Raw genomic sequence first — 26,889 nt, forward strand, 5'->3', positions numbered from 1 at the left:
GGGATCCTAGATAGCCAGCTGACCTAGACCTGCAGACCCTAGAAGCCCTGAACTCACTAGTTCTGAGACAGTCTGCACGGTGAGGCTGCCTCAGAGCCCAGCCAACAATCTGGCAGAAAACCAGGCAGTTTCTGTCTCTGCTTATGTTCTGCTGGAAGTTCACTGAAACGGAACCATTCCAAAAGTGTTTCTCCTTCCTTTTAACACCCTAATCCTAAAGGCAATTGAGTCCTTGGTGGTTTAAATCATAAACAAACAACTTTGGGATGGAGATTATAGCATTTGTTTCTGATTATATGCCAAATATGGATAATAAACAATTAATCAAATCTTTTAATCACAGAATGGAGCTTCTAAGTGATGCTGGAGAATTCAAATTGCTGCAGAGGTTATTAAAGGGGTTAGTAATAAAAGCTACTTTTTAAAGTCAATTCCTTTGTATTATAATACATGCTTATGATAGAGGAGAGTAAGTCAAAACGCACCATCAATTTTTTCACCAGCTGATAACTGGGATGCTTCTGTGTGCTAATGATCACACATGTGCATAGCGACTTTCATCCAGAGGGGGCCCAAACAGCTTTACAAATATAACAGTGGATAAACTATATGCCCACATTACTCCATTCACCACTGTGGTAAAGAGCAGCAACTGCAAAACTGCACAACAGTTTAGGACAGGAAGTGAAGAAGATCGTATTCAGTTGCAAGGGCAAGGGAGTTGGGATTTTAGGCAGAATATAATATATCCCAGTTGGGAATTGAGTCAGGACATCAATCTATTGATCATCATAGTATATAAGGTCCTATGGCTAATACCCCATCTCATGCAAAAAGTGACATAAGATCTTTAATGACCTCAAGGGGTCATAACCTTGGTTTTATGTCACATCCAGAAAATGGCAGCTTATAGCCAAACAAAATGATATATTTGAAAATTCTATCTGCCAATATTATTTAATTGTTTGCAGCACTTTGTGCCAGGCTAGTGTAAGATACTGACTAGATGCTCTGTTTCCCTCTCTAGGGGCTAGACCATCTATAGGCTAATTGATGCTGCCAGCCAACGGAGTTGCTTGTTAAGCTCGAGCAGTAGAGTTCTGTGCTTTGACACTAAGGGTCCAGGATTTCAACATGGCTGATAGTGGGGGATCCTTACATATGCAACTAAGTGGAGTGAAAGACATTTATCAGCTGTTAACCAGATAGACACCCACCAAACACAGCTACACTCATGCCTTAATTACGTTAGCACTAGAGCTGAGTGAAATCTTGTTTGGAAAACAATGCCGATTCGGTGTTACCGAAACACTTTTCAAATTTGTGTCACTTTTGCCAAATTGCTTCATTAGAAAAAAAATTCCAAAAAAAGATCCAGATGTTTCATTTTGACATTTTTGAAACAAAATGTTTCATTTTTACAATTCAAAATGACTATCCTTTAGTTTTATTGTTTAAATTAAAATCAAAATGAAATGTTTTATTCAACCTGAAACTTTTTTTAATGTTTTTTCAGAATTGCCAACAAACCAAAAAATCAGTTATCATACGGCTGTAATTAGCACAAGAGCTGCCTGCTACCGAATGCTGCCCCCTTTTTCTTTGCCAGCCTTTGGTCCTACAATTCTTATGCAAGTGTGCCGCCCCATATACTTCAATGGGACAGCTCATGTGAGTAAGGGGAGACTGATCAGGCAGTTCCAATCCCTACATATTCTTTTCCACAATGTGGTTGTAAAACAATTAACTGAAAGCAGCGATTGTCTTTAAGACTGCTTGGTCTTAAAAGTCTGAAAGTCCAAAAGTTAATGAAAGCGTCTTTGTTGATTCATATTTCCAGGCTCTTGTGAGTGTCTGAAACGTTAGCATGCTGGTCTGAAGCAATACAATCTCTTTTAAAGGGAGACCACCCAGATAAGTAATCATTGTAATATCTCTTTATAGGACTAATAGGTGAAGGATATGGTCTATGCTTCATCATTCTAATTTTACAGATGGGGTAATTGAGGCACAGATGGGAAGAAACTTGTCCAAGGACACCCAGCAAGTCAACTAAAAAGCCAAGGGTAAAATCTCTGGACCATGCTATGCTCCTCATAATAAAAAAATAATCCATCCTGGTGTTACTAACAACTCCATTAACTACCATACTGACAGAATCATTTACATTCTCTTTTTGGAAAAGTAATAGGAATTAAACAAATATGGTTCTCTAGAAATTCAATAGTGGTATACAGAAATTTCTGTAGAAAGCTAAAGAATTTAATGGAGAATGAGATTCCCTCTGTAGAATCTTTAAACCATTTTATAGATGGTAACAGAAAATTATATACCTGCACTAGAAATCTGTGGGTTGGTTAAAAATGTTATTCAAAGGTTAGCAGCATTTCCTACTAAATCCTAGTGGGCTTTCTCCCAAGGCTTCCTTTTTGATTTTATGTTTTTTCCATATAATTCTTGCATTTCACTCAGCTCCAACAATGAAAATAGACTGGTCAATGTCACTTTCTGGGTCTCATGCACTAGTGCAGTGCTGCAATGTTTGCATTGTTGACACTGCAGGGAAACATTTAAATGCAAACAAAACCTGTTTGGACTGAAACAATTGATGAAAACGCTTCTAATACTATCTGGTTGTGTAACTCTCCCCCACTACAAGTTGGGCCAGATTCTGAGCTATTGTGGAGCTGTGCTGATTTAAACTAGCTGCCGATGTAGCACCTTTGTGCCTAAACTACCATTCCGTTTCCTTCTAAATAGCATGAAACATATCAGATCAGAATTATACCTCTACCAAGCTGGAATTAGACTCCTCAGAGGAAAGCCCCTAACTGACCTGATATGCTTGAATATTAGAGTTTTTTGCAGTAAGACCCTCACATTAGTATATACACCATATGTGTAAAAATATCAGCATCCATCTCCAGTCAACTCTCTGATTGAGGCGTTTGGGATGAGGCTACAGAGCATAAATGAATCCACATAAGGTTGTGTTCTGTTTATACTCCTGAGGTAGCCTTCATTGAAACAGTTTGCAGATGGGAGGCTAGCCACAAATGGAGCAAAAATCACCACAGCCCTACCCCATACCGAATGCTTGCATCCCAGAGGTGGCATAAGCCTGGGAATTAAGACCTCTCTTGAGGTAAGGATGAACCCACTAGATCCTTAGTTAGCCATTCACTTTGATGCAGCCTCTCCCTTATCTACCTGCTGTGTGATGGCATGCTGATTTCAGGGGGACAGACGTATGTACCCAGCAGCACTGCTGGTGTGTGCTCTTCCTGGACAAACCTGACATATTATACAGCAGACAACAGGGTAAGAACCTTTCTGGAGATAAACACCTATTGCCATGAAAGATAACTGAAATAAAGGGCAGAGTATTAACATCATATGCCCAGCTGTCTATTGGGTCCGAACACAATCAGGTTCCTACACAAACAAGGGAAAAATGCAGGGTTGGCCCTATAAACTGCTGAATGCCCTTTCTTGCTTTCCAAGAGACTTATTGCTCACACCCTCTTCCTCACACACCTCAGGAACATCTTGAGCAGTTCTCAACCTCCTTTTTAGCTTGTCACCCAGAGGAGGGATTGGGGAGAGAGAGGGAAAATGACATTCAAACACGCAAAAGTTCTTATTAGGAGGTTCAGTTGTTGGATTGGCTTGTTTGCAAAACACAGCATGGAACTACACAGCCTTCATAAGGATTAAGTTACCTTTCTTGTCCTTAGGAACTCAGAGGCTCCTTGGGTTAATTTCATTCACTCTTATGGCTTTTTCTTTCTGGATAGGCAGCTGGGCTTGGTCTGGAGGCCCCAAGGATGTTAGATCCCAGAATTTTCTTTAATGTGCATGAGCTGGGTGAGGATGCTGTCGCCGAGACTGACTGCTTGTTACCAGCTGAAGTGGCTTTGAATGGGGTGGTTAGTTATATAGCGGTCCCGCAGTGCCCCCCCCCGGACACTAGCACTGCAGCCAATGGTTGAAGGCCAGGGTGAGGTTGGAGGAGGAGGGGGAAGTGGGAGAAATAAAGGATGGCTCTCATAAGGGAGATGAAAATAATAAACAAATAGTGTGCTGCAGGCAGGAAGGAGCAGGGGGAGGGATCCACAGGCGGGGGTGGGGGGGCAGGGGGATGGGGAGGGAAGGCTGGTTTGGACACCTCATTATTACAAGAAGCATAGCTGGTCTGATACTGCACTGGAGCATTTTTGTAATGGGGCCCGAATTCCTGCGCTGTTTAACTGTCTTTCAGAGTGCAGGTTGCAGCCAGAACTGAGCCTGTTTGGGGAAAGGGTGCTGAAGAGATACACACCCTGCTGCCAAGGGCTGGACAAAACCATCTGCTCCCATAAGGAGCTGATAGCTTGCTCCCTCTACACCAGGAATGTGTCACCAGAGTGTGCTCCAGCCCAGGTGTGATGTGTCCATTAGCACCTGAGCCCAGCAAGGGGTGAGTAAGGCAGGATGCAGATGCTCCATCCAGGCCAGCACTCCTGATGGAGGAGTGTGACAGAGGGGCAGATGGCAGCTCAGCTGATTGCCTCCCACTGGGGACAACCTCGGCTGCCTCACTTGGGAAGAAAGTCAAGCACTCGTGAGTGGGAAGAGTCGATCTGTAGGGGATGAGAGGGCTAGTGCTAATGTCTCTTGCAGCTGGGAAGAGAAAGGACTCAGCTGTAATGAATATAAAGGGGATTCTTGATTAAGGCTGCTGCAGACAGACAGACCTGTGGTTTTCTCTGGATCACAGACTGACCTACCTAACATCTCCCTATGTTCTGGCCTGGAGTCAGCAGTCATGGAAGGAGTGCTGACTACACTCCAAGAGTTTGTCTAGCAATCCCAGGTATGGGGGAGTTGCACACACTGTGCTCTCCCATGTAGCTTCTGCATTTGTTGGGTCTTGTTTTGCTACATTACCAAAATAGATTGGCCTGGAAGTATATGGCTGCTTTCAGTGTATGGAAACCTCAGCTAGTAAGTAACTCCAGCCACAGACAGCACGTCTACAGCAGAAATGCCCAGCATCATCTGCCTTCTGCTTCCTACAGACCACATTTTTTGACAATAACTAGTGCCATTAAAGTATCTCATGCCTTGGAGGATGGTGAAGAGAGGGTTACTCATAATAGAGCCAATCATTGGTCTGTCTAGTACAGCACCTTGGCAAACCAAATAACTATGAACTGCCACTTCTTCAAGATTACAACATCCAAAAATATAAGAAAGAAAAAAAGGTCCCCAAAGTCCCACTAAAATCCTCTTTGCCAATAATGCATCAGAGAGCCTAAATAACAGAGCTAGGAATTAATAAAGCACTGCTTCATGCAGCATGAAGACCAAACCATGGTTGGGTTGGGCCAACATTTCCCAGCAATGGGAACTTCAAAGAGTGTATTTTAGTAGTTACAATGCAACACGGGATGCTACATTAAAGTTTTCTTCTAAAATGATACCAATAACATTAAAAATTGTGGTTATGCTTTTTCATCCTTTTCATATTAGTGATGCTCTGAAATGTTCCTGCAATATCTATGCTACTTATGGGTGAACATCAAAAAGTTCTGAGGCTCAAGATATGTAAGTATTAAAATGCATGTAAACTTTCTGTATCAGAGCCCTTTCTCTGATGTGTTCCAAGTGTTCCTGTATGGAATGGAAATCCCTGCTCCTCCTCCCCCAAAAGGACTTTGCTGAGAGATTTCTGGTGCACTTCTTTAAGATGGAATCATCACTGACATGTCTTTCCTTGGGAGATTTTGATGCTTTCAGTTCTGATCAGGGAACCAGTGACTTGGCAGGGGTGAAAATGAAAAGTAACTAATTTTTACCTCAGAAATTGTCTCAGTTTTGGATGGTAATTGCAATTTTTTATAAGAACTTTGAACACCTGAAAACTGAAAAAAATTGAAGTTTTGGCTAAAACCCAAAATATTTCTCTGGAAAAACTGAAATATTTTGATTCTGAAATGCTGTTGCAGTACCTCCTGGCAGTTGTAGTGCAGCTGCCTCATGCTCCATTTTCTTTTATGGGCTGAGCTCCCCAGCTGGACTGCCTGACCCATGGTGCACCCCAGCCATGCAGCCGCCATGATGTACCTTCTTTGTGGTGTGTGGTAGGAGATATAGTCTGACCCGGGATTTGGGTCTGTAGAGGAGAATGGGGGGGAGCATGAGGCACCATAGCAGCATTTCCAAATTGAAATATTTTGTTTTTTTTTATTTTTCACTCAAAACTTGAAATGTTGTGTGTGGGATGGGGGGAGGGGATGGAGACCCATTTTTCAACCAGTTCTAATTAGAACCTAGGTTTCCTGATTTCCACTGACCTGGCCATTAGCTACCAGTGCCTCCTACGTGTTCTTTAGTCCACTAGCGAAGGCTGCAGGTGTGGCCAAAATCTCTGCTAGCGCATGCTGCAAATGCCAGTTGGAGGCTCAGTTCATGTGATATTGGCATGAATCTCCTTGAGAGGGGCAGGAGCACTTCATTTTTCTGTGTGCAAATCAATCTGTGACTGAGTCTAACACAGAAAACTAAAAAAATCCAGCTGAAGCTAGCTCTTGAATGAAAGGGCCAGTGGGAGTGAATTTGGAGCCAGGAAAGAACATCACAGAACCATGGAGAAATGAAGGCACAAAGAAATTATCCGAAACCAATGTCATTTACCCCTCCACTTTGATTGAAAATGTTTGTTAGAGCTGAAGCGTGAAGACAGGAAGCAAACTCTTCTGAGTGGGAAAGGGATGTGGGACTGTTAGTTCAGTCTCCAAAGGCTGCTTGAGGACAGAGGGAATGTGTTTAGCAGCTCAGTAAAGGAGCAGAGAAGTGGGCACTGGCCTTATGGCTGTCAGGCTAGCATGCAGGTTTCTGACACCCAAGATTAAAAAAGTCTATTGTGCCAAGCCAGCCAGCCACCTGGAGCCCTGGGGTTTTCTAGAGAGCCCCAGCTCCCAATTGCCTGTATCTTGGGGAGCCAAGCAGCCTGGGAGTTCAGTGCACCAGGGAGCTGGACAGACAGGCAGGGAACTAGTTTCTGTTTAAAGTTTTGACAAATCAGCACATGCCCCCAGAACATTTAGATTCCATTTTCTGACCGAAAACTGCCCCACCTGAAATCTTTTATCTTTACTAGTCAGCACATAGATAGGGGATGTCATAGTAGTGGTAGGAAGCTGCGTTGGTGGTGGTCTTCTAACTCAGCACTGAGCCTATAGTGACAGGGGATGCCTACTGGCTGGAGGCTTTCTTTCTTATTAGACAAAAAAACGAGGTCCTAGTAATCTTTAGAGCCCTACTGGGGCTATCTATAAGAGTAGCAATGTTCACTGTGGTATTCTGGCCAACTGCCAAAATCAGTAATTAGCTCCTTCCTCCCAATATTCCTGTTGCAATTTTAATTGGATGCATGTTCTATTTCATGCCCTGCCCTCAGCGGTTGTGTAATGGTGCTGTGCACTATTAAACATTGCCATGGTTCACAGTAGAGTGATGGAAGTACAAGATCAGATTCTTTCCTACATTAGGGCCTTACTATGTGATTCTGCATGGTAGATATACCCAGCCATGGGAAGATTATCCTAGCATAGGGGGATCCTGTGTATCACAGAACCAGCATGACAACTTCTAAGCCATCCCCCTCCCTGTTGCTGAAAGGGGGGCATGGCTGGCCATGGAAAAAGGGCTATGCCCACAGTTCCCTTAAGTCTGTCTGATACCTGGCTGCCATTAGGGTTCCTTGGGACCATAAGCAGCTGGCAAAAGTTAGAGTAGTCACCAGGCTGCAGCAAAAAGCAAACAGCAGCTGCAGGATCAGTGGACCCCAAAGGTGGCTCAACATACCTCCTTACTCTTGAGTTGCACTGTGTGTTCCTTATCTGCAGGCAAAGATTTGGAGCAAAGTCAATAAAGAACTTTGGAGGGAAAGGTACAATATGCATGTAAGAATCCACATGCCATATGAGTCAGAGAGAGAAGAAAAGTCCTACTAACTACTTCCCATTGTGCATTTCCTGGTGGTTTGTCAAGGCATTTTGGAAAACCAAAAAGCCTCTCATGTTTCTAATTCCCATTTGGTTTATAACCTCGGGATCAAGCTACAAGCTTTATTAACCTCAAATCTGATTGTCCTCTGGCAACACACCTGAGAAATTTCAGCAAATTGGTTTGTTTGGGAATCTGGTGAGATGTTTCCAAATCTAGCTTAGAATGGAAAGCTAGTTATACTCAGAGCTGGCATGGACATCTTCCCCTGGAGAACATTTTTGACAAAAATGAAAATTTCCTTTGAATTTTTTTGGGTTTTCATCAAACAAATATTTTTGGTCACTGAAACTCAAACCATTTGAAGTGTTTTGAATAAGACGTTTTGACAAAATGGGAAATTCCCTCCCCGCTACTAACCCAAACATTTAATGGAATTAGAAAGTGTCACGGAGTATGGGGGAGTCCAGGCCCTACCCCTCTTCCTCGGATTCACTGAGACTCTCAGCCAGCCAGTAAAACAGAAGGTTTATTGGACAACAGGAACACAGTCCAAAACAGAGCTTGTGGGTACAACCAGGACCCCTCAGTCAAGTCCTTCTGGGGGAGCAGGGAGCTTAGACCCCAGCCTTGGGTTCCCTGCGTTCCTCCACCTGGCCCCAAACTGAAAACTAACCCCCTGCAGCACGCTCTCTCCTGCAGCCTCTGTTCACATTCCTAGGCAGAGGTGTTACCTCCCCCGCGCCCTCCTGGCTCCGGTTACAGGCTCTCGGGTCTCCCATCCCCAGGGCACATTCCCAGGTCAACACTCCCCCATCCCTGCTGCATCACATCGTCACAGAAAGTCATTCTGTGTTTCAAAAACAACAATCCCAAAAAGATCATTTTGGTGAAAATTTTTTGCTCAGCCTTTGTTATAACCTTCACCAAGGAATGACTGTACATAATAATGGCTAGTGCTGTGCAGCATAAAAGCATGAAATTAATTTTCCTATGCATGGCTCACAGCTTGGAAGGTGCCAGTGTTAATTTCATAGCTTCTGGATTTTTTCCCCTTAATTACATTAATTTCTTCAGCAACAATTCAGCCTTTAAGCCTGTGATGGTTGAGGGTAGTGCAGTTCTCTCAGAGTTGGTTCTGGATTCAAGTAACGCCCAGGAAGGGAATAGTCCTAAGTTTGTATCTGCTAGGGAGAATGGCACTGTAACTAGGTTGCATCCAGTTAGTGTCCTAGCAAAATTCCAGAGACCATACAATGCTGGTGCTTGTATTTTGCCTATTGTTAATGTGTGGCTGGAAAAGGGTGTAGCAACTCTGTCTGATCAGAATGATATCCTAGCCCTGGTCTACACTAGGAGTTGAGGTCGAATTTAGCAGCGTTAAATCGATTTAACCCTGCACCCGTCCACACAACGAAGCCCTTTTTTTTTTTACTTAAAGGGCTCTTAAAATCAATTTCTTTACTCCACCTCCGACAAGGGGATTAGCACTGAAATTGACCTTGCTGGGTCGAATTTGGGGTACTGTGGATGCAATTAGACGATATTGGCCTCCGGGAGCTATCCCAGAGTGCTCCATTGTGACCGCTCTGGACAGCACTCTCAACTCAGATGCACTGGCCAGGTAGACAGGAAAAGGCCCACAAACTTTTGAATCTCATTTCCTGTTTGGCCAGCATGACAAGCTGCAGGTGAGTGCAGAGCTCATCAGCAGAGGTGACCATGCAGAGCTCATCAGCAGAGGTGACCATGATGGAGTTCCAGAATCGCAAAAGAGCTCCAGCATGGACCGAACAGGAGGTACGGGATTTGATCGCTGTATGGGGAGAGGAATCCGTGCTGTCAGAACTCCATTCCAGTTTTCGAAATGCCAAAACATTTGTCAAAATCTCCCAGGGCATGCAGGACAGAGGCCATAACAGGGACCTGAACCAGTGCCACGTGAAACTTAAGGCAAACCTACCAGAAAACCAGAGAGGCAAATGGCCGCTCTGGGTCAGAGCCCCAAACATGCTGCTTCTATGATGCCATTTTAGAGGGTTCAGCCACCACTACCCCAACCATGTGCTTTGACTCCATCAGTGGAGAGGGAGGCAACATGGAAGCAGGTTTTGGGGATGAGGAAGATGATGATGATGATGAGGTTGTAGATAGCTCACTGCAAGCAAGCGGAGAAATCGGTTTTCCCGACAGCCAGGAACTGTTTCTCACGCTGGACCTGGAGCCAGTACCCCCCGAACCCACCCATGGCTGCCTCCCGGACCGGCCAGGCGGAGAAGGGACCTCTGGTGAGTGTACCTTTTTAAATATTATATATGGTTTAAAAGCAAGTGTGTTTAATGATTAATTTGCCCTGGCATTCATGGCCAATACAGCTACTGGAAAAGTCTGTTAACGAGTCTGGGGATGGAGTGGAAATCCTCTAGGGACATCTCCATGAAGCTCTCCTGGATGTACTCCCAAAGCCTTTGCAAAAGGTTTCTGGGGAGGGCAGCCTTATTCCATCCACCATGGTAGGACACTTTACCACGCCAGACCAGTAGCACGTAGTTGGGAATCATTGCAGAATAAAGCATTTCAGCGTATGTTTGCTGGCATTCAGACAACACTTGTTCTTTATCATTCTGTGTTATCCTCAGGAAAGTGATATCATTCATGGTCACCTGGTTGAAATAGGGTGCTTTTCTTAAGGGGACATTCAGAGGTGCCTGATCCTGCTGGGGTGTTTGCCTGTGACTGAACAGAAATATTCCCTGCTGTTAGCCACGGGGAGCAGGGAGGGGTTAGCCATGCAGTGGGGGAAGGCAAAATGCGACCTTGTAACAAAAGCACATGTGCTATGTATGTAATGTTAACAGCAAGGTTTACTGTGAAAGAGTGTACCCATTGTTCTATAAAATGTGTCTTTTTAAATACCACTGTCCCTTTTTTTTCTCCACCAGCTGCATGCGTTTCAAGGATCACAGGATCTTCTCCTTCCCAGAGGCTAGCGAAGATTAGAAGGTGAAAAAAACACACTCGCAATTAAATGTTCTCTGACCTCATGCTGTCCTCCCACACTGACAGAGAACAGACAAATGCGTGGAGGCAGACAATGTCAGAGTGCAGGAAAGCACAAAATAAATGTGAGGAAAGGTGGTGGGCTGAAGAGAGGGCTGAAGCTGAAAGGTGGCGGCAGTGTGATGAGAGGAGGCAGGATTCAATGCTGAGGCTGCTGGAGGATCAAACTAATATGCTCCAGTGTATAGTTGAATTGCAGGAAAGGCAGCTGGAGCACAGACCATCGCTACAGCCCCTCTGTAACCAACCACCCTCCTCCCCAAGTACCATAACCTCCTCACCCAGATGCCCAAGAACGTGGTCGGGGGGGGGCCTCCAGCCACCCAGCCACTCCACCCCAGAGGATTTCCCAAGCAACAGAAGTCTGGCATTCAATAAGTTTTAAAGTTTAAACTTTTAAAGTGCTGTGTGGCCTTGTCCTTCCCTCCTCCACCACCCCACCTGCTGCTTCCCTCCTCCACCACCCCTCCGAGGCTACCTTGGCAGTTATCCCCCTATTTGTGTGATGAATTAATAAAGAATGCATGAATGTGAAGCAACAATGACTTCATTGTCTCTGCAAGCGGTGATTGAAGCGTGGAGGGGAGGGTGATTAGCTTACAGGGAAGTAGAGGGAACCAAGGTGTGTGTGGGGGTTCATCAAGGAGAAACAAACAGAACTTTCACACCATAGCCTGGCCATTCCTGAAACTGGTTTTCAAAGCTTCTCTGATGTGCACTGTGCCCTCCTGTGCTCTTCTAACCGCCCTGGTGTCTGGCTGCGCATAACCAGCGGCCAAGCGATTTGCCTCAACCTCACACCCCACCATAAATGTCTCCCCCTTACTCTCACAGATATTGTGGAGTGCACAGCAAGCAGTAATAACAATGGGAATATTGGTTTGGCTGAGGTCTAAGCGAGTCAGTAAACTGCGCCAGCGTGCTTTTAAACGTCCAAATGCACATTCTACCACCATTCTGCACTTGCTCAGCCTGTAGTTGAGCAGCTCCTGACTACTGTCCAGGCTGCCTGTGTATGGCTTCATGATCCATGGCATTAAGGGGTAGGCTGGGTCCCTAAGGATAACTATAGGTGTTTCAACATCCCCAATGGTTATTTTCTGGTCTGGGAAGAAAGTCCCTCCCTTCCCTTCCCAGCAGCTTTTGAAACAGATAAGAGTTCCTGAAGATGCGAGTGTCATGTCCCTTTCCTGGCCATCCCATGTTGATGTTGGTGAAATGCCCCTTGTGATCCACCAGTGCTTGCAGCACTATTGAAAAGTACCCCTTGCGGTTTATGTACTCGCCGGCTTGGTGCTCCAGTGCCAAGATAGGGATATGGGTTCCGTCTATGGCCCCACCACAGTTAGGAAATCCCATTGCAGCAAAGCCATCCACTATGACCTGCACATTTCCTAGACTCACTACCCTTGATATCAGCGGATCTTTGATTGCATTGGCTACTTGCATCACAGCAGCTCCCACAGTAGATTTGCCCACTCCAAATTGATTCCCTACTGACCGGTAGCTGTCTGGCGCTGCAAGCTTCCACAGGGCTATTGCCACTCGCTTGTGAACTGTGAGGGCTGCTCTCATCTTGGTATTCTGGCGCTTCAGGGCAGGGGAAAGCAAGTCACAAAGTCCCATGAAAGTGCCCTTACGCATGCGAAAGTTTCGCAGCCACTGGGAATTATCCCAGACCTGCAACACTATGCAGTCCCACCAATCTGTGCTTGTTTCCTGGGCCCAGAATTGGCGTTCCACTGCATGATCCTGCCCCATTAGCACCATGATGCCCACATTGCCAGGGCCTGTGCTTTGAGAGAAGTCTATGTCCATGTTCTCATCACTCATCACCACGCTGACATCGTCTACTCGCCCAGTTTCGCTTTGGCAGGTTCTGGTGCTGCATATACTGCTGGATAATGCACATAGTGTTTAATGTGCTCCTAATTGCCAAAGTGATCTGAGCAGGCTCCATGCTTGCCGTGGTATGGCGTCTGCATAGAAAAAAGGTGCGGAATGATTGTCTGCCGTTGCTCTGATGGAGGGAGGGGCGACTGATGACATGGCTTACAGTGTTGGCTTACAGGGAATTAAAATCAACAAAGGGAGTCGCTTTACATCAAAGAGAAACAAAAACAACTGTCATACAGAATGGCCCCCTCAGGGATTAAACTCAAAACCCTGGTTTAGCAGGCCAATGCTCAACCCACTGAGCTATCCCTCCCCGCAGTATTCCAGGCAGGACTGAATCTCAATTAAACTTTTCAAGGTGCCCCTGACAGACCTCACTGAAATGATTGTTGGCTCTTGATTTCACGGAGGGAGGGAGGGGGCAGCAAATGAATACAAAACAAATCTAGTCTATTTCTTGTTTTGATCCACTCCATCTATCTTTTACATCTTTGGCTGGCAGCAGACGGTGCAATAGGACTGCTAGCCATCCTCATCTCCTGGCTGCTTGGCAGAAGATGGTGCAATACGACTGCCAGCAGGACTAAAGAGAATGACCTGGTCGAGTCACTCCTATTTTAGCCCCTGAGCTCATGTCTGCCCAGGTGCTCCTGACCGACCTTACTGAGGCAGCCAAGAGCACCTCGGACATGATGACGATGGTTATCAGGCTTATTGCACTGTCTGCTGCCACAAGGCAATGACCTGCTGCTGTGTAGCAATGCAGTACTGCGTCTGCCAGCATCTAGGAGACTTATGGTGACAGTGAGCTGAGCGGGCTCCATGCTTGCCGTGGTATGGCATCTGCACAGGTAACTCAGGAAAAAAGGTGCGAAACGATTGTCTGCTGTTGTTTGCACGGAGGGATGGCCTGACGATATGTACCCAGAACCACCCGCAACAATGTTTTTGCCCCATTCAGCATTGGGATCTCACCCCAGAACTGTGGGACAGCTACCCACATGCAATGCTCTGGAAGTTGACGCTAGCCTTGGTACTGTGGAAGCACTCTGCCAAGTTAATGCACTTAATGCACTTAAAGCATTTTTTGTGGGGACACACACAATCGACTATATAAAAACAATTTCTAAAAAACCGACTTCTATAAATTCGACCTAATTTTGTAGTGTAGACATACCCTTAGCCAGGGCATGAGGAGAGCATACAGGTAATTTGATTGTGTTACCTACTGGCAGTTTGTAAACTAGTAGCAAGAAGGAAAAGATTCCTGAGCTTGTGTGTGGCAAAGGGAAGGAAAATGCTTTTGACCTTTTGACAATGAAATCTAGCAGTTTGCCTGAAAGGGGATTGTGTAGGAATCTGTCTGATAAGCCAAAGATGATCCTGGATGTAAGTGAGACCCAGAAAGAGTCTGTTGCTCAGGAAAGTGTTCCTTTAGAGCAAGCCCTAGGTGAAGAGGGTAAGGGCAGAATTTCTGTGAGGAGTGAATTGTTGCTTAAAAAGAAAAGGAGTAGTTGTAGCACCTTAGAGACTAACCAATTTATTTGAGCACAAGTTTTCGTGAGCTACAGCTCACTTCATCGGATGCATACTGTGGAAAGTGTAAAAGATCGATGAAGTGAGCTATAGCTCACGAAAGCTTATGCTCAAATAAATTGGTTAGTCTCTAAGGTGCCACAAGTGCTCCTTTTCTTTTTGCGAATACAGACTAACACGGCTGTTACTCTGAAACTTGTTGTTAAAGAAGCTCCTAGGGAAAGTAATCCGCATGGTAGTCTTTGCAAGCAGTTTGCTGGAACTGAAGGGTGTGAAAGTGATTTGATCAAGGAAGTTTCAGTTCCTAACAGCCAGAAATTTTCTGTTATCAATGGATCCACTAACTTTCTTTTTGAAAGATCCAGTGTGGATAGCTTTGAAAAGGTCTCAGGTGGAGTAAAAGCTGTTAAGAAAGTTGAACAGCCCCATAAGCAAGTGGCTGTGCTTGACCAGTTTGTTGGGGAGACAAGGTTGTTGAGAGAGGAATGTCTCCATAATGATTCTTTGAGTGAGCAGTCTGTGCTTCAGGGACTGAGGATAGATTTGGTTACTGGTATTTCAGAGCAGGACAGCTGTGCAGTTAATCTCTCGAGAATTCAGGGGATGGCAGGTATACTCTCATCTCTAGACACTTTGGATATGACTTGTAGTCTCTCAGTGGACTTAACATCTGATTCCATGTGGAAGCAGAGGTTGGTAAGGGAAGGACAGCAGAACTTTGAGTCTAGCTTGCTAGTGAAAATGGATGGTATATCTTTAAGACAAAGTCCAGCCTTGGAATTGGTAGCAGTTAAGGATCTGAAAACTGGTGAACAGGCTCCTGTCTGTGTTAATGCAAATTACCTGGCTGACAGGGAGAAGAAAGACTTGCTAAGAGCGGTTAGCAAAGAAAGCACACCCAATCAGCCAGTGAATTCTGTTAAGCAAGAGAAATCAGGGTTTGATCCTTCAGGACAAGGAGGAAAAAGAGAACTTACTTTTGCAAAGGGAAGCCACAGGTTAACCCTAAAATGCCAAAACCCCAGAGGTATTGGGCCAAAGGTGTGGCATGACAAAAATGATTGTAGATGGGCACTTGCAATGGATTTATTGTTATTGCTAAGGGTGATTTTTGTCACTACTGTGTTGCTAATACCAAGAATTGTAAAAATATACAATGTGCCTAATCTTTTGGAAAATCCCTTGAACATGTTAAGAGAGGCATCACTAATGCCTGAGGACCTCCAATGGTAGTGAAATGGTCATCTGAAATATGCCCAGATGATCCCAGCAGGCAATCCAAGTCCCATGCAACAGAGGGAGGCAAAAAACTCCCAAAGTCCCTGACAATCAGAATGGGGGGGAAGAGGAGGGAATTCCTTGCCAACCCCAAGCCTGGTGATCAATTAGAACCTGAGCATGTGGGCAAGACCACCAGCCAGCCATCTAAGACAGAGAATTTTCTGTACCACCTTGGAGCACTGATTTACTCCAGCAGGTATCTTGTCTCTAATGCAACTTTTGCACTGGAATGACACAGAGGCTACCCTAATCTTATTGGTTGATGATCCCCTTCCCGGGTTGGAAAATCACAGTGGCCTTCTAGATTAATCAGCAGCCTTAGATACCATTTACCACAGTTCTTAGATGGATAAACATTATCACTTGTGAGTGATTCCATCCTTTCTACAAAGGCCTGGTAGGCACTACAGAATGTAACCATGCCAGAACATGGTTGTTTTTAATCTTATCAGCGGAACCAGGGCTAAACATCATTTTGCTGTAAATGTAGAGTAGGACAAACCATTTTTAACACTGTTGCAGCTAACCAAGTCCTTGGCACTGAGACATCACAGTGGATAGCTTGGGGTAATTGCTCATCCTTTCCAAAATTCTCTCATTAGGGTTTCTGCAAGTTTCTATTTTGGCTCTTTGGAAACCGTTCTCCTCAGAATGTAAACTAATTATATTCTGTTGCTCCATTGAATGATGTCCCTGGCTCCCTGCAGCTTTGATCAACTGGAGCTATGGATAATCCAGAGATAAGTAGTGTTTTCATTTACTGTATGCTCTTGTTTACAGAACAGCCTTTTAATTCAGAGGAGCTGAGAACAAAGCCCCCATTCAGATGCTCTCTTTTCACCACGTTAAGCATCCCAAATCTGTGGAACCTAACAAGGGACTCTCACCTCTTCCTTGCCTCTCTTACGATACATCTACACTTGGAGCTGGGGGTGTGATTCCCAGCTGGTGCAGAAGTATCCATGCTAGTGCTGCTTTAGCTAACATGCTTAAAACCAGCAGCGTAGCTGAGCTAGCACGGGTGACAGCTTGGGCTGGCAACTGATGTATGTACCTGGGGGGATAAAAGTTGGGCAGCTCAAAATCAAAACAAAACATTTTGTTTGATACACAATTTTTCTTTTACTTTTTGCTTCACAAATTTAATTTTCCATTTGAACCAAAATGCTTCTTTCTTCTATTTGGAATTGCCAGCAAACTGAAAAATCCATTATTTACCTCATTCTAGTGCCAGTAGGAGATCAAATGGGACAAACCAGCATCTGCCCTTGGACATTGTTTTCTTTTGAGTAGGGTCCAAATGTACTTGGACCATATGGCCACTGTCCATGTCTCTGTCCATGTCTCTGTGCTGTTCTCCAGCAGTGTTTGTGGTGCAGGGCTCTCAAGCCAGAGGGCAAGCTGGTTCTAAGGGAACTGGAAGCAAAGATGCGCGTGCAGTCCTCTGATTAGGTGGCAATGGGAAACAACACTTAGGAAATGGGTATCCTTTAAATCATCGATACAATCAGAAAGTGAAAAACTCTGGGCCCAATCCTGCCATCTGGAAGTGATGTCAATGGGAGTTTTGTCTCCATCAGCTCTGCAGAGAAGCTTGTTGCTAATTGTGGCTGAAATTTTCAAACAGGCCTAATTGCTTAGATGCCCAATTCCCATTAAAAGTCAGTGGGAGTTGATAGCGAGATTTGCCAAGCTAGTTAGGTGCTTAATGATGCACGTAGGCACCTAGTGGGATTTTCCAAAGCCCCTAAGCATGTTAGACACCTAGATCCAGGTTCTCAAAGGTATTTAGGCATCTAACTCCCATTGACTTCAGTGATAAGGCAGGGCTTCTCCCTAGCTGCCAAATGACTCCTTGCCACATTCAAAGTCTTTCTGAGGCAATTTTATTGTCCAGCTTAACTAACAAAACAGGTCCTTAGCTCACCTTTCATATCTCAGGCTCCCTCGCCACTTTTTCCAGGCAACTCTGGGAGTCCTGCTTCCTAGATCTCTCAGCCAGTTCCCTTCCAACTCTATTCTGTTTTCACTTCACTGCCCTCTCGCCATTTATAGCTCAGGAGCAGACCTGCCCCTTTAATTGGCCCAATGGGAGCACTTGATCTGGCACAGCGGTGCTGGACTTATTTCAAATACAGGAGCTAGCCACCCTGTGACAATGCCTAAATACCTTTGACCATCTGGGCTCTGATTCCTATTGATTTCAATGGTAGGTAGGCACCTCACTGGCTGAAGTGCTTTTAGTGGGATTTTCCACTAGGTGCCTGTATGTATAGTTACATTCGTAAGTAGCTGTGCAGATCTGGACCTCATGCTTATCTGTGTTAGGCCCTTTTCAAATTGCTGCCTCTCTCTGTCTTTCATGCTTTCTGCCTTCAAAGGTGAACACAGCAAATTTTGGACTTGAACAGATCTCTGGCTCATCTAAATCAGTGTCTTTCACGTAGTGGCCTGCATTTGATGCTAAAGAGGAAGCAAAACTCCTTATCCTCTAAAATAATCTTTAGTGGGCCTAGCCAACTGTGCAATACTGTTTGTGACCCACGTGCCTGTCTCCTCGGAGGCTAGTAGACAACTGAGGCTGATGTGTACATGTTAAAAATATTCTTTGCTAACGATCAGTTTATCCCCTAAAGCATGCGCTTAAATGACCCTTTTCATTACATTAGGCTGCAGATGCTGGCTCATTCTGATTGTAATCTCAATGGGATGTTGTGGTAAATGAAGGGGGGAGGGTAGCTTCCTTTTATGGACACTCAGCCAGCCAATTAGCTATAAAATTCCTCTTAGTAGTTGTTCTCTAATTGCTTTACCTGTAAAGGGTTAAAAAAGTCCAGATAAAAGGAAGGGAGTGGGCACCTGACCAAAAGAGCCAATGGGAAGGCTAGAACTTTTTAAAATTGGGAAAAAAGCTTTCCCTTTGTGTGCTGTTGTTGTTCTCCGGGAAAGAGGGGAACAGGGAGCAGTTATGCCATGAGAATCATAGAATCATAGAATCATAGAATATCAGGGTTGGAAGGGACCCCTGAAGGTCATCTAGTCCAACCCCCCGCTCGAAGCAGGACCAATTCCCAGTTAAATCATCCCAGCCAGGGCTTTGTCAAGCCTGACCTTAAAAACCTCTAAGGAAGGAGATTCTACCACCTCCCTAGGTAACGCATTCCAGTGTTTCACCACCCTCTTAGTGAAAAAGTTTTTCCTAATATCCAATCTAAACCTCCCCCACTGCAACTTGAGACCATTACTCCTCGTTCTGTCATCTGCTACCATTGAGAACAGTCTAGAGCCATCCTCTTTGGAACCCCCTTTCAGGTAGTTGAAAGCAGCTATCAAATCCCCCCTCATTCTTCCCTTCTGCAGGCTAAACAATCCCAGCTCCCTCAGCCTCTCCTCATAAGTCATGTGTTCTAGACCCCTAATCATTTTTGTTGCCCTTCGCTGGACTCTCTCCAATTTATCCACATCCTTCTTGTAGTGTGGAGCCCAAAACTGGACACAGTACTCCAGATGAGGCCTCACCAATGTCGAATAGAGGGGAACGATCACGTCCCTCGATCTGCTCGCTATGCCCCTACTTATACATCCCAAAATGCCATTGGCCTTCTTGGCAACAAGGGCACACTGCTGACTCATATCCAGCTTCTCGTCCACTGTCACCCCTAGGTCCTTTTCTGCAGAACTGCTGCCTAGCCATTCGGTCCCTAGTCTATAGCGGTGCATTGGATTCTTCTATCCTAAGTGCAGGACCCTGCACTTATCCTTATTGAACCTCATCAGATTTCTTTTGGCCCAATCCTCCAATTTGCTAAAGGCCATATGTGAAAGAAGCTAAAGGCCAGATGTGAAAATCATCAGATCATATCTAGAACTACTTATTTAACAGCCCAGATATCTAAGTAGATCAGGAATGTTTAGAAAGACGCTATTAAGTTTATTTCTGTTTATTTCTTATTAGCTTGTGGACTCCTCTGTGCTAACTCAAAAATGCTTTTTGTTTTGCTTGTAACCTTTAAGCTGGACCTCAAGAAAGTTATTCTTGATGTTTAATTTTTGTAAATGGGTTTTTTAAATCTAGCAAAAGCCTAAATTCCAGATGAATTTTCTTTCTGTTTTGTTTTTAATAACATTTACCTTTTTTAAGAACAGGATGGGATTTTTGGTGTCCTAAGAGGTATGTGCATATTATTTAATTAGCTGGGGCAACAGCTAATTTCCTTTGTTTTCTTTCTCAGCTCTTCCCTGGAGGGGTGTGTGTGAAAGGGCTTGAGGGTACCCCACAGGAAGGAATACCCAAGTGATCCTTCCTGGGTCCAAGGGTTTTTTTGCACTTGGGTGGTGGCAGTACTTACCCATCCAAGGTCAGAGAGAAACTGTGACCTTAGGAATTTAATACCAGCCTGGAGTGTCCAGTATTAATTTTTAGAATCCTTGCGGGCCCCCACCTTCTGCACTCAAAGTGCTAGGGTGGGGAATCAGCCTTTACATGGTGGCAGAGCAGTGGGATCTTTTTGAACCAGAAGCACAGACCTTGGGATTTTAAAAGGAGACATTTTTCCTTTTGGCAGCCTGCAAAGCCAGGGAGGTTTTTTTTTTTTCTTTTCTTTTCTTTTCTGCCTGAGGGGGTTCAGCCTGCAAAGCCAGGGAGTCCATCAAGCAGTTTTTTTTTTTCTCTAGCTTTGTGGCAACAAAATAGCTAGGCTAGAGTAGGGCAGCCTGTGCATGAGGTTGAGGTCGGGCACCAAAATCCCAAAGCAGCACGCCACAGAGAAGACAGACCCAGATCAAGCCCAGACATCCAGCTCCATGACAGAAATGAAGGGAGGGGATGGGGAAATGGGGACTTCCCAGGAGGGAAGGGTCAACCCTCCCCCAACCGAAATCCAGGTGCCAGGATGGAGGGATGTCCTTAACTTGGGCTGAATTCTAACTGAGGCAGAAAGGAATTTCATCCTAGAGATGAAGCGCTTGGAAGCAGAGGGCAAGCGCTTGGAAGCAGAGGGCAAGCGCTTGGAAGTGGAGGCAAAGCACTGGCAGGCAGAAACAGAGGCAAAGCGCTTGGAGGTGGAAGTGGAGGAGAGGAGGGAGGCGGAAGCAGAGGAAAGGAGAGAGGCAAAGCTCTTGGAACTGGAGCTGAAGCGCTTAGAGCTGGAAAGGGCTAACCTGGATCAATCAGGTAGCCCTAACAATCCTCCAGGTACCACTCCCCATTCAAAAAAATTCCCCACATACAAGGTAGGTGATTTCCAAACGTGTAATCGATGCAGGGGAGATTGGAACCAATGGGTGGAGGTGGTGGAGAAGAAGAAAGCTAATAGCAGTTGGTATGGGTACCAGAAGGGGGAACCCGAGATGACACCCACCCATTGTGGTCAGCCCAAAGCCCCACCTCACAAGGAGGAACCCTCCACACAGCCAGGGAGACCCCAGATGCCCTCTTGTTCCACCACTCCACTCGCCAAGCACCCACCTTGCCCCAGCCCACAGTCAGCTGGGTGATGCTTTAAATATAATGACTGGGGCATGTGAAGGCCAACTGCCTCAAGAGAACCAGCCGACTGCAACTCATCACCCCAGAGTCCCACTGAGAGCCTTCAGGCCCAGATGCCTCGCAAATACCCCCAGAGTGAAGGGAAACTGTCAGTGTGGGTGGGAGGAAGAGTACTGCTTGGAGAGACACTTGAGCACAAGTGTCAGCTATCCACTAATCCCTGGTGGACCCCAAATTCGTAAACCCAAAGGCTCAATTGATGGTGCAACCTTTTAAGGCCAAATCTTTTAACTTGCCTACAGACAAGTTGCCTGTCCAGTACAAGGGCTGGTCAGGAATATGGACTTTTGCAGCCTATGATGATTATCCCATTCCCATGCTGCTGGGAGAAGACTTAGCCAACCATGTGAGTCTAACAAAATGGGTGGGGATGGTCACCTGAAGTCAGGCTAAACAGGCCTCCACACCTAACTTAATTCTTGAGCCTCCTACAGGAACTGAGCCAGAACCAGCCCAAGTATCAGAACTGACAGAGCAGTCAGCACCAAAACCCATGCTTACAACCCCACCAGAGTCAGGGGAGTCAGCACCAAAGGGTGCCACAGAGCCTGCATCTGCAGTAACAGCTAAACCAGTGCAAGAAGCTTAACCGGAGCCTGAAATACAACCTAGTGCACCAGCGGAGAGTGGTTCACAGTCGATGGAAACAACCCCATCACCTGCATCGCTTCCAGTGGGACCAAGCCCAAGTCCACAACCCATTGAGGAACTAATGTCTCCAACATCAAGTGAGCAGTTTCAGGCAGAGCAAGAAGTGGATGAGAGACTCAAGGGAGCTTGGACAGTGGCAGGGAGCAACCCATCACCTCTCAGCTCTTCTAATAGGTCCAGGTTTGTAATAGAAGGAGGACTCTTATACAAGGAGACCCTTTCTGGTGGGCACAAGGAGGACTGACATCCTCAGAGACAGTTGGTAGTTCCAACTAAGTATAGGGAAAAGCTCTTAAGCTTAGCCCATGTTCACCCTAGTGGCCATGTTGGGGTGAACAGGACCAAAAACCGTTTGGGAAAGCCATTCCACTGGGAGGGAATGGGTAAGGATGTTTCTACATATGTCTGGTCATGTGAGGTGTGCCAGAGGGTGGGAAAGCCCCAAGACCAGGTCAAGGCTCCTCTCCAGCCACTCCCCATAATTGAGTTTCCATTTCAGCGTGTAGTTGTGGACATTCTGAGTCATTTCCCTAAGAAGATGCCCAGAGGAAAACTGTACATACTGACTGTGATGGTGCCCCCCCATAAGGCTTAATGGAGATATGCTTATTATAGAATCATAGAATAACAGAATATCAGGATTGGAAGGGACCTCAGGAGGCCATCCAGTCCAACACCCTGCTCAAAGCAGGACCAATCCCCAATTAAATCATCCCAGGCAGGGCTTTGTTAAGCCTGACCTTAAAAACGCAAAAGAAGGAGATTCCACCACCTCCCTAGGTAACGTATTCCAGTGCTTCACTACCGTCCTAGTGAAAAAGATTTTCCTAATATCCAACCTAAACCTCCCCAACTGCAACTTAAGACCATTACTCCTTGTTCTGTCATCTGGTATCACTGAGAACAGTCTAGTTCCATCCTTTTTGGAACCCCCTTTCAGGTAGGTGAAAGCAGCTATCAAATCCCCCCTCATTCTTCTCTTCTGCAGACTAAACAATCCCAGTTCCCTCAGCCTCTCTTTATAAGTCATGTGTTCCAGTCCCCTAATCATTTTTGTTGCCCTCCGCTGGACGCTTTCCAATTTTTCCACATCCTTCTTGTAGTGTGGGGCCCAAAACTGGACAAAGTACTCCAGATGAGGCCTCACCAATGTCGAATAGAGGGGAATGATCACTTCCCTCGATCTGCTGGCAATGCCCCTACTTATACAGCCCAAAATGCCGTTAGCCTTCTTGGCATCAAGGGCACACAGTTGACTCATATCCAGCTTCTCATCCACTGTAACCCCTAGGTCCTTTTCTGCAGAACTGCTGCCTAGCCATTCGGTCCCTAGTCTGTAGCGGTGCATGGGATTCTTCCGTCCTAAATGCAGGACTCTGCACTTGTCCTTGTTGAACCTCATCAGATTTCTTTTGGCCTAATCCTCTAATTTGTCTAGGTCCCTCTGTATCCTATCCCTACCCTCCAGCATATCTACCTCTCTTCCCAGTTTAGTGTCATCTGCAAACTTGCTGAGGGTGCAATCCACACCATCCTCCAGATCATTAATGAAGTTATTGAATAAAACCAGCCCGAGGACCGACCCTTGGGGCACTTCACTTGATACCGGCTGCCAACTAGACATGGAGCCATTGATCACTACCTGTTGAACCCGACAATATAGCCAGCTTTCTATCCACCGTATAGTCCATTCATCCAGCCCATACTTCTTTAACTTGCTGGCAAGAATACTGTGGGAGACTGTGTCAAAAGCTTTGCTAAAGTCAAGGAACAACACATCCACCGCTTTCCCCTCATCCACAGAGCCAGTTATCTCGTCATAGAAGGCAATTAGATTTGTCAAGCATGACTTGCCCTTGGTGAATCCATGCTGACTGTTCCTGATCACTTTCCTCTCCTGTAAGTGCTTCAGAATTGATTCCTTGAGGACCTGCTCCATGATTTTTCCAGGGACTGAGGTGAAGTTGACTGGCCTGTAGTTTCCCGGATCCTTCTTCTTTCTTTTTTTAAAGATGGGCACTGCATTTGCCTTTTTCCAGTCACCCGGGACCTCTCCCGATCGCCATGAGTTTTCAAAGATAATGGCTAATGGCTCTGCAATCACATCCACCATCTCCTTTAGCACTCTCGGATGCAGCGCATCCGGCCCCATGGACTTGTGCTTGTCCAGCTTTTCTAAATGGTCCCGAACCACTTCTTTGCCCACAGAAGGTTAGTCACCTCCTCCCCATGCTGTGCTGCCCAGTGCAGTAGTCTGGGAGCTGACCTTGTTCATGAAGACAGAGGCAAAAAAAGCGTTGAATACATTAGCTTTTTCCACATCCTCTGTCACTAGGTTGCCTCCCTCATTCAGTAAGGGGCCCACACTTTCCTTGACTTTCTTCTTGTTGCTACCATACCTGAAGAAACCCTTCTTGTTACTCTTAACATCTTTTGCTAGCTGCAACTCCAAGTGTGATTTGGCTTTCCTGATTTCACTCCTGCATGCTTGAGTAATATTTTTGTATTCCTCTCTTGTCATTTGTCCAAGCTTCCACTTCTTGTCAGCTTCTTTTTTGTGTTTAAGATCAGCAAGGATTTCACTGTTAAGCCAAGCTGGTCGCCTGCCATATTTACTATTCTTTCTACACATCGGGATGGTTTGTCCCTGTAACCTCAACAAGGATTCTTTAAAATACAGCCAGCTCTCCTGGACTCCTTTCCCCCTCATGTTATTCTCCCAGGGGATCCTGCCCATGAGTTCCCTGAGGGAGTCAAAGTCTGCTTTTCTGAAGTCCATGGTCTGTATTCTGCTGCTCTCCTTTCTTCCTTGTGTCAGGATCCTGAACTCGACCATCTCATGGTCACTGCCTCCCAGGTTCCCATGCACTTTAGCTACCCCTACTAATTCTTTCCTGTTTGTGAGCAGCAGGTCAAGAAGAGCTCTGCTCCTAGTTGGTTTCTCCAGCACTTGCACCAGGAAATTGTCCCCTACACTTTCCAAAAACTTCTTGGATTGTCTGTACTTCTCTCCCAGGAGATATCAGGGTGATTGAAGTCTCGTATGAGAACCAGGGCCTGTGATCTAGTAACTTCCGTTAGTTGCCGGAAGTAAGCCTTGTCCACCTCATCCCTCTGATCATAGAATCATAGAATCATAGAATCATAGAATATCAGGGTTGGAAGGGACCCCAGAAGGTCATCTAGTCCAACCCCCTGCTTGAAGCAGGACCAATTCCCAGTTAAATCATCCCAGCCAGGGCTTTGTCAAGCCTGACCTTAAAAACCTCTAAGGAAGGAGATTCTACCACCTCCCTAGGTAACGCATTCCAGTGTTTCACCACCCTCTTAGTGAAAAAGTTTTTCCTAATATCCAATTTAAACCTCCCCCACTGCAACTTGAGACCATTACTCCTCGTTCTGTCATCTGCTACCATTGAGAACAGTCTAGAGCCATCCTCTTTGGAACCCCCTTTCAGGTAGTTGAAAGCAGCTATCAAATCCCCCCTCATTCTTCTCTTCTGCAGGCTAAACAATCCCAGCTCCCTCAGCCTCTCCTCATAACTCATGTGTTCCAGTCCCCTAATCATTTTTGTTGCCCTTCGCTGGACTCTCTCCAATTTATCCACATCCTTCTTGAAGTGTGGGGCCCAAAACTGGACACAGTACTCCAGATGAGGCCTCACCAATGTCGAATAGAGGGGAACGATCACGTCCCTCGATCTGCTCGCTATGCCCCTACTTATACATCCCAAAATGCCATTGGCCTTCTTGGCAACAAGGGCACACTGCTGACTCATATCCAGCTTCTCGTCCACTGTCACCCCTAGGTCCTTTTCTGCAGATCCGGTGGTCTATAGCAGACTCCCACCACAACATCACCCTTGTTGCTCACACTTCTAAACTTAAACCAGAGAGTCTCAGGTTTTTCTGAGTAACAGCCGTGTTAGTCTGTATTTGCAAAAAGAAAAGGAGTACTTGTGGAACCTTAGAGACTAACCAATTTATTTGAGCATAAACTTCCGTGAGCTACAGCTCACTTCATCGGATGCAAGTGAGCTGTAGCTCACGAAAGCTTATGCTCAAATAAATTGGTTAGTCTCTAAGGTGCCACAAGTACTCCTTTTCTTTTCAGGTTTTTCTGCAGTTTCATATCGGAGCTCTGAGCAGTCATACTGTTCTCTTACATACAATGCAACTCCCCCACCTTTTCTGCCCTGCCTGTCCTTCCTGAATAGTTTATATCCATCCATGACAGTACTCCAGTCATGTGAGTTATCCCACCAAGTTTCTGTGATTCCAATCACATCATAATTCGTTGACTGTGCCAGGACTTCCAGTTCTCCCTGCTTGTTTCCCAGGATTTCTTGCATTTGTTTATAGGCACTTGAGATAACTCGCTGATCATCCCTCTTTCTCAGTATGAGGCAGGAGCCCTCTCCTCTTGCACTCTCCTGCTCATGCTTCCTCTCGGTATTCCAATTCTGCACTTACCTCAGGGGTTTGGTCTCTTTCCCCCGGTGAAGCTAGTTTAAAGCCCTCCTCACTAGGTTACCCAGCCTGCTTGCGAAGATGCTCTTTCCTCTCTTCATTAGGTGGAGCCCATCTCTGCCTAGCACTCTTTCTTCTTGGAACACCATCCCATGGTCAAAGAATCCAAAGCCTTATCTCCAACACCACCTGCGTAGCCATTCTTTGACTTCCATGATTTGATGGTCTCTATCCGGGCCTTTTCCTTCCACAGGGAGGATGGATGAGAACACCACTTGCGCCTCAAACTTGTTTATCCTTTGTCCCAGAGCCACGTAGTCTTCAGTGATCCGCTCAAGGTTATTTTGGAAGTATTATTGGTGCCCACGTGGAGAAGCAGGAAGGGGTCGGGATCCAAGGGCTTGATGAGTCTTAGCAATCTCTCCATCACATTGTGAATCCTAGCTCCTGGCAAG

General features: G+C 45.7%; 1 long non-coding RNA gene across 1 annotated transcript; it reads left to right on the forward strand.

Annotated features, from left to right (window-relative positions):
• Positions 1-1,990: 1,990 nt before the first annotated feature.
• Positions 1,991-11,555, forward strand: LOC140917510 (uncharacterized). Its single transcript, XR_012160877.2, has 4 exons — positions 1,991-2,066; positions 5,515-5,589; positions 10,075-10,280; positions 10,935-11,555. It is a non-coding gene; the product is annotated as an uncharacterized LOC140917510 (long non-coding RNA).
• Positions 11,556-26,889: the final 15,334 nt, after the last annotated feature.

Source organism: Lepidochelys kempii, chromosome 9 (genome assembly GCF_965140285.1).
Source record: "Lepidochelys kempii isolate rLepKem1 chromosome 9, rLepKem1.hap1, whole genome shotgun sequence".
Lineage (NCBI taxonomy): Eukaryota > Metazoa > Chordata > Testudines > Cheloniidae > Lepidochelys > Lepidochelys kempii.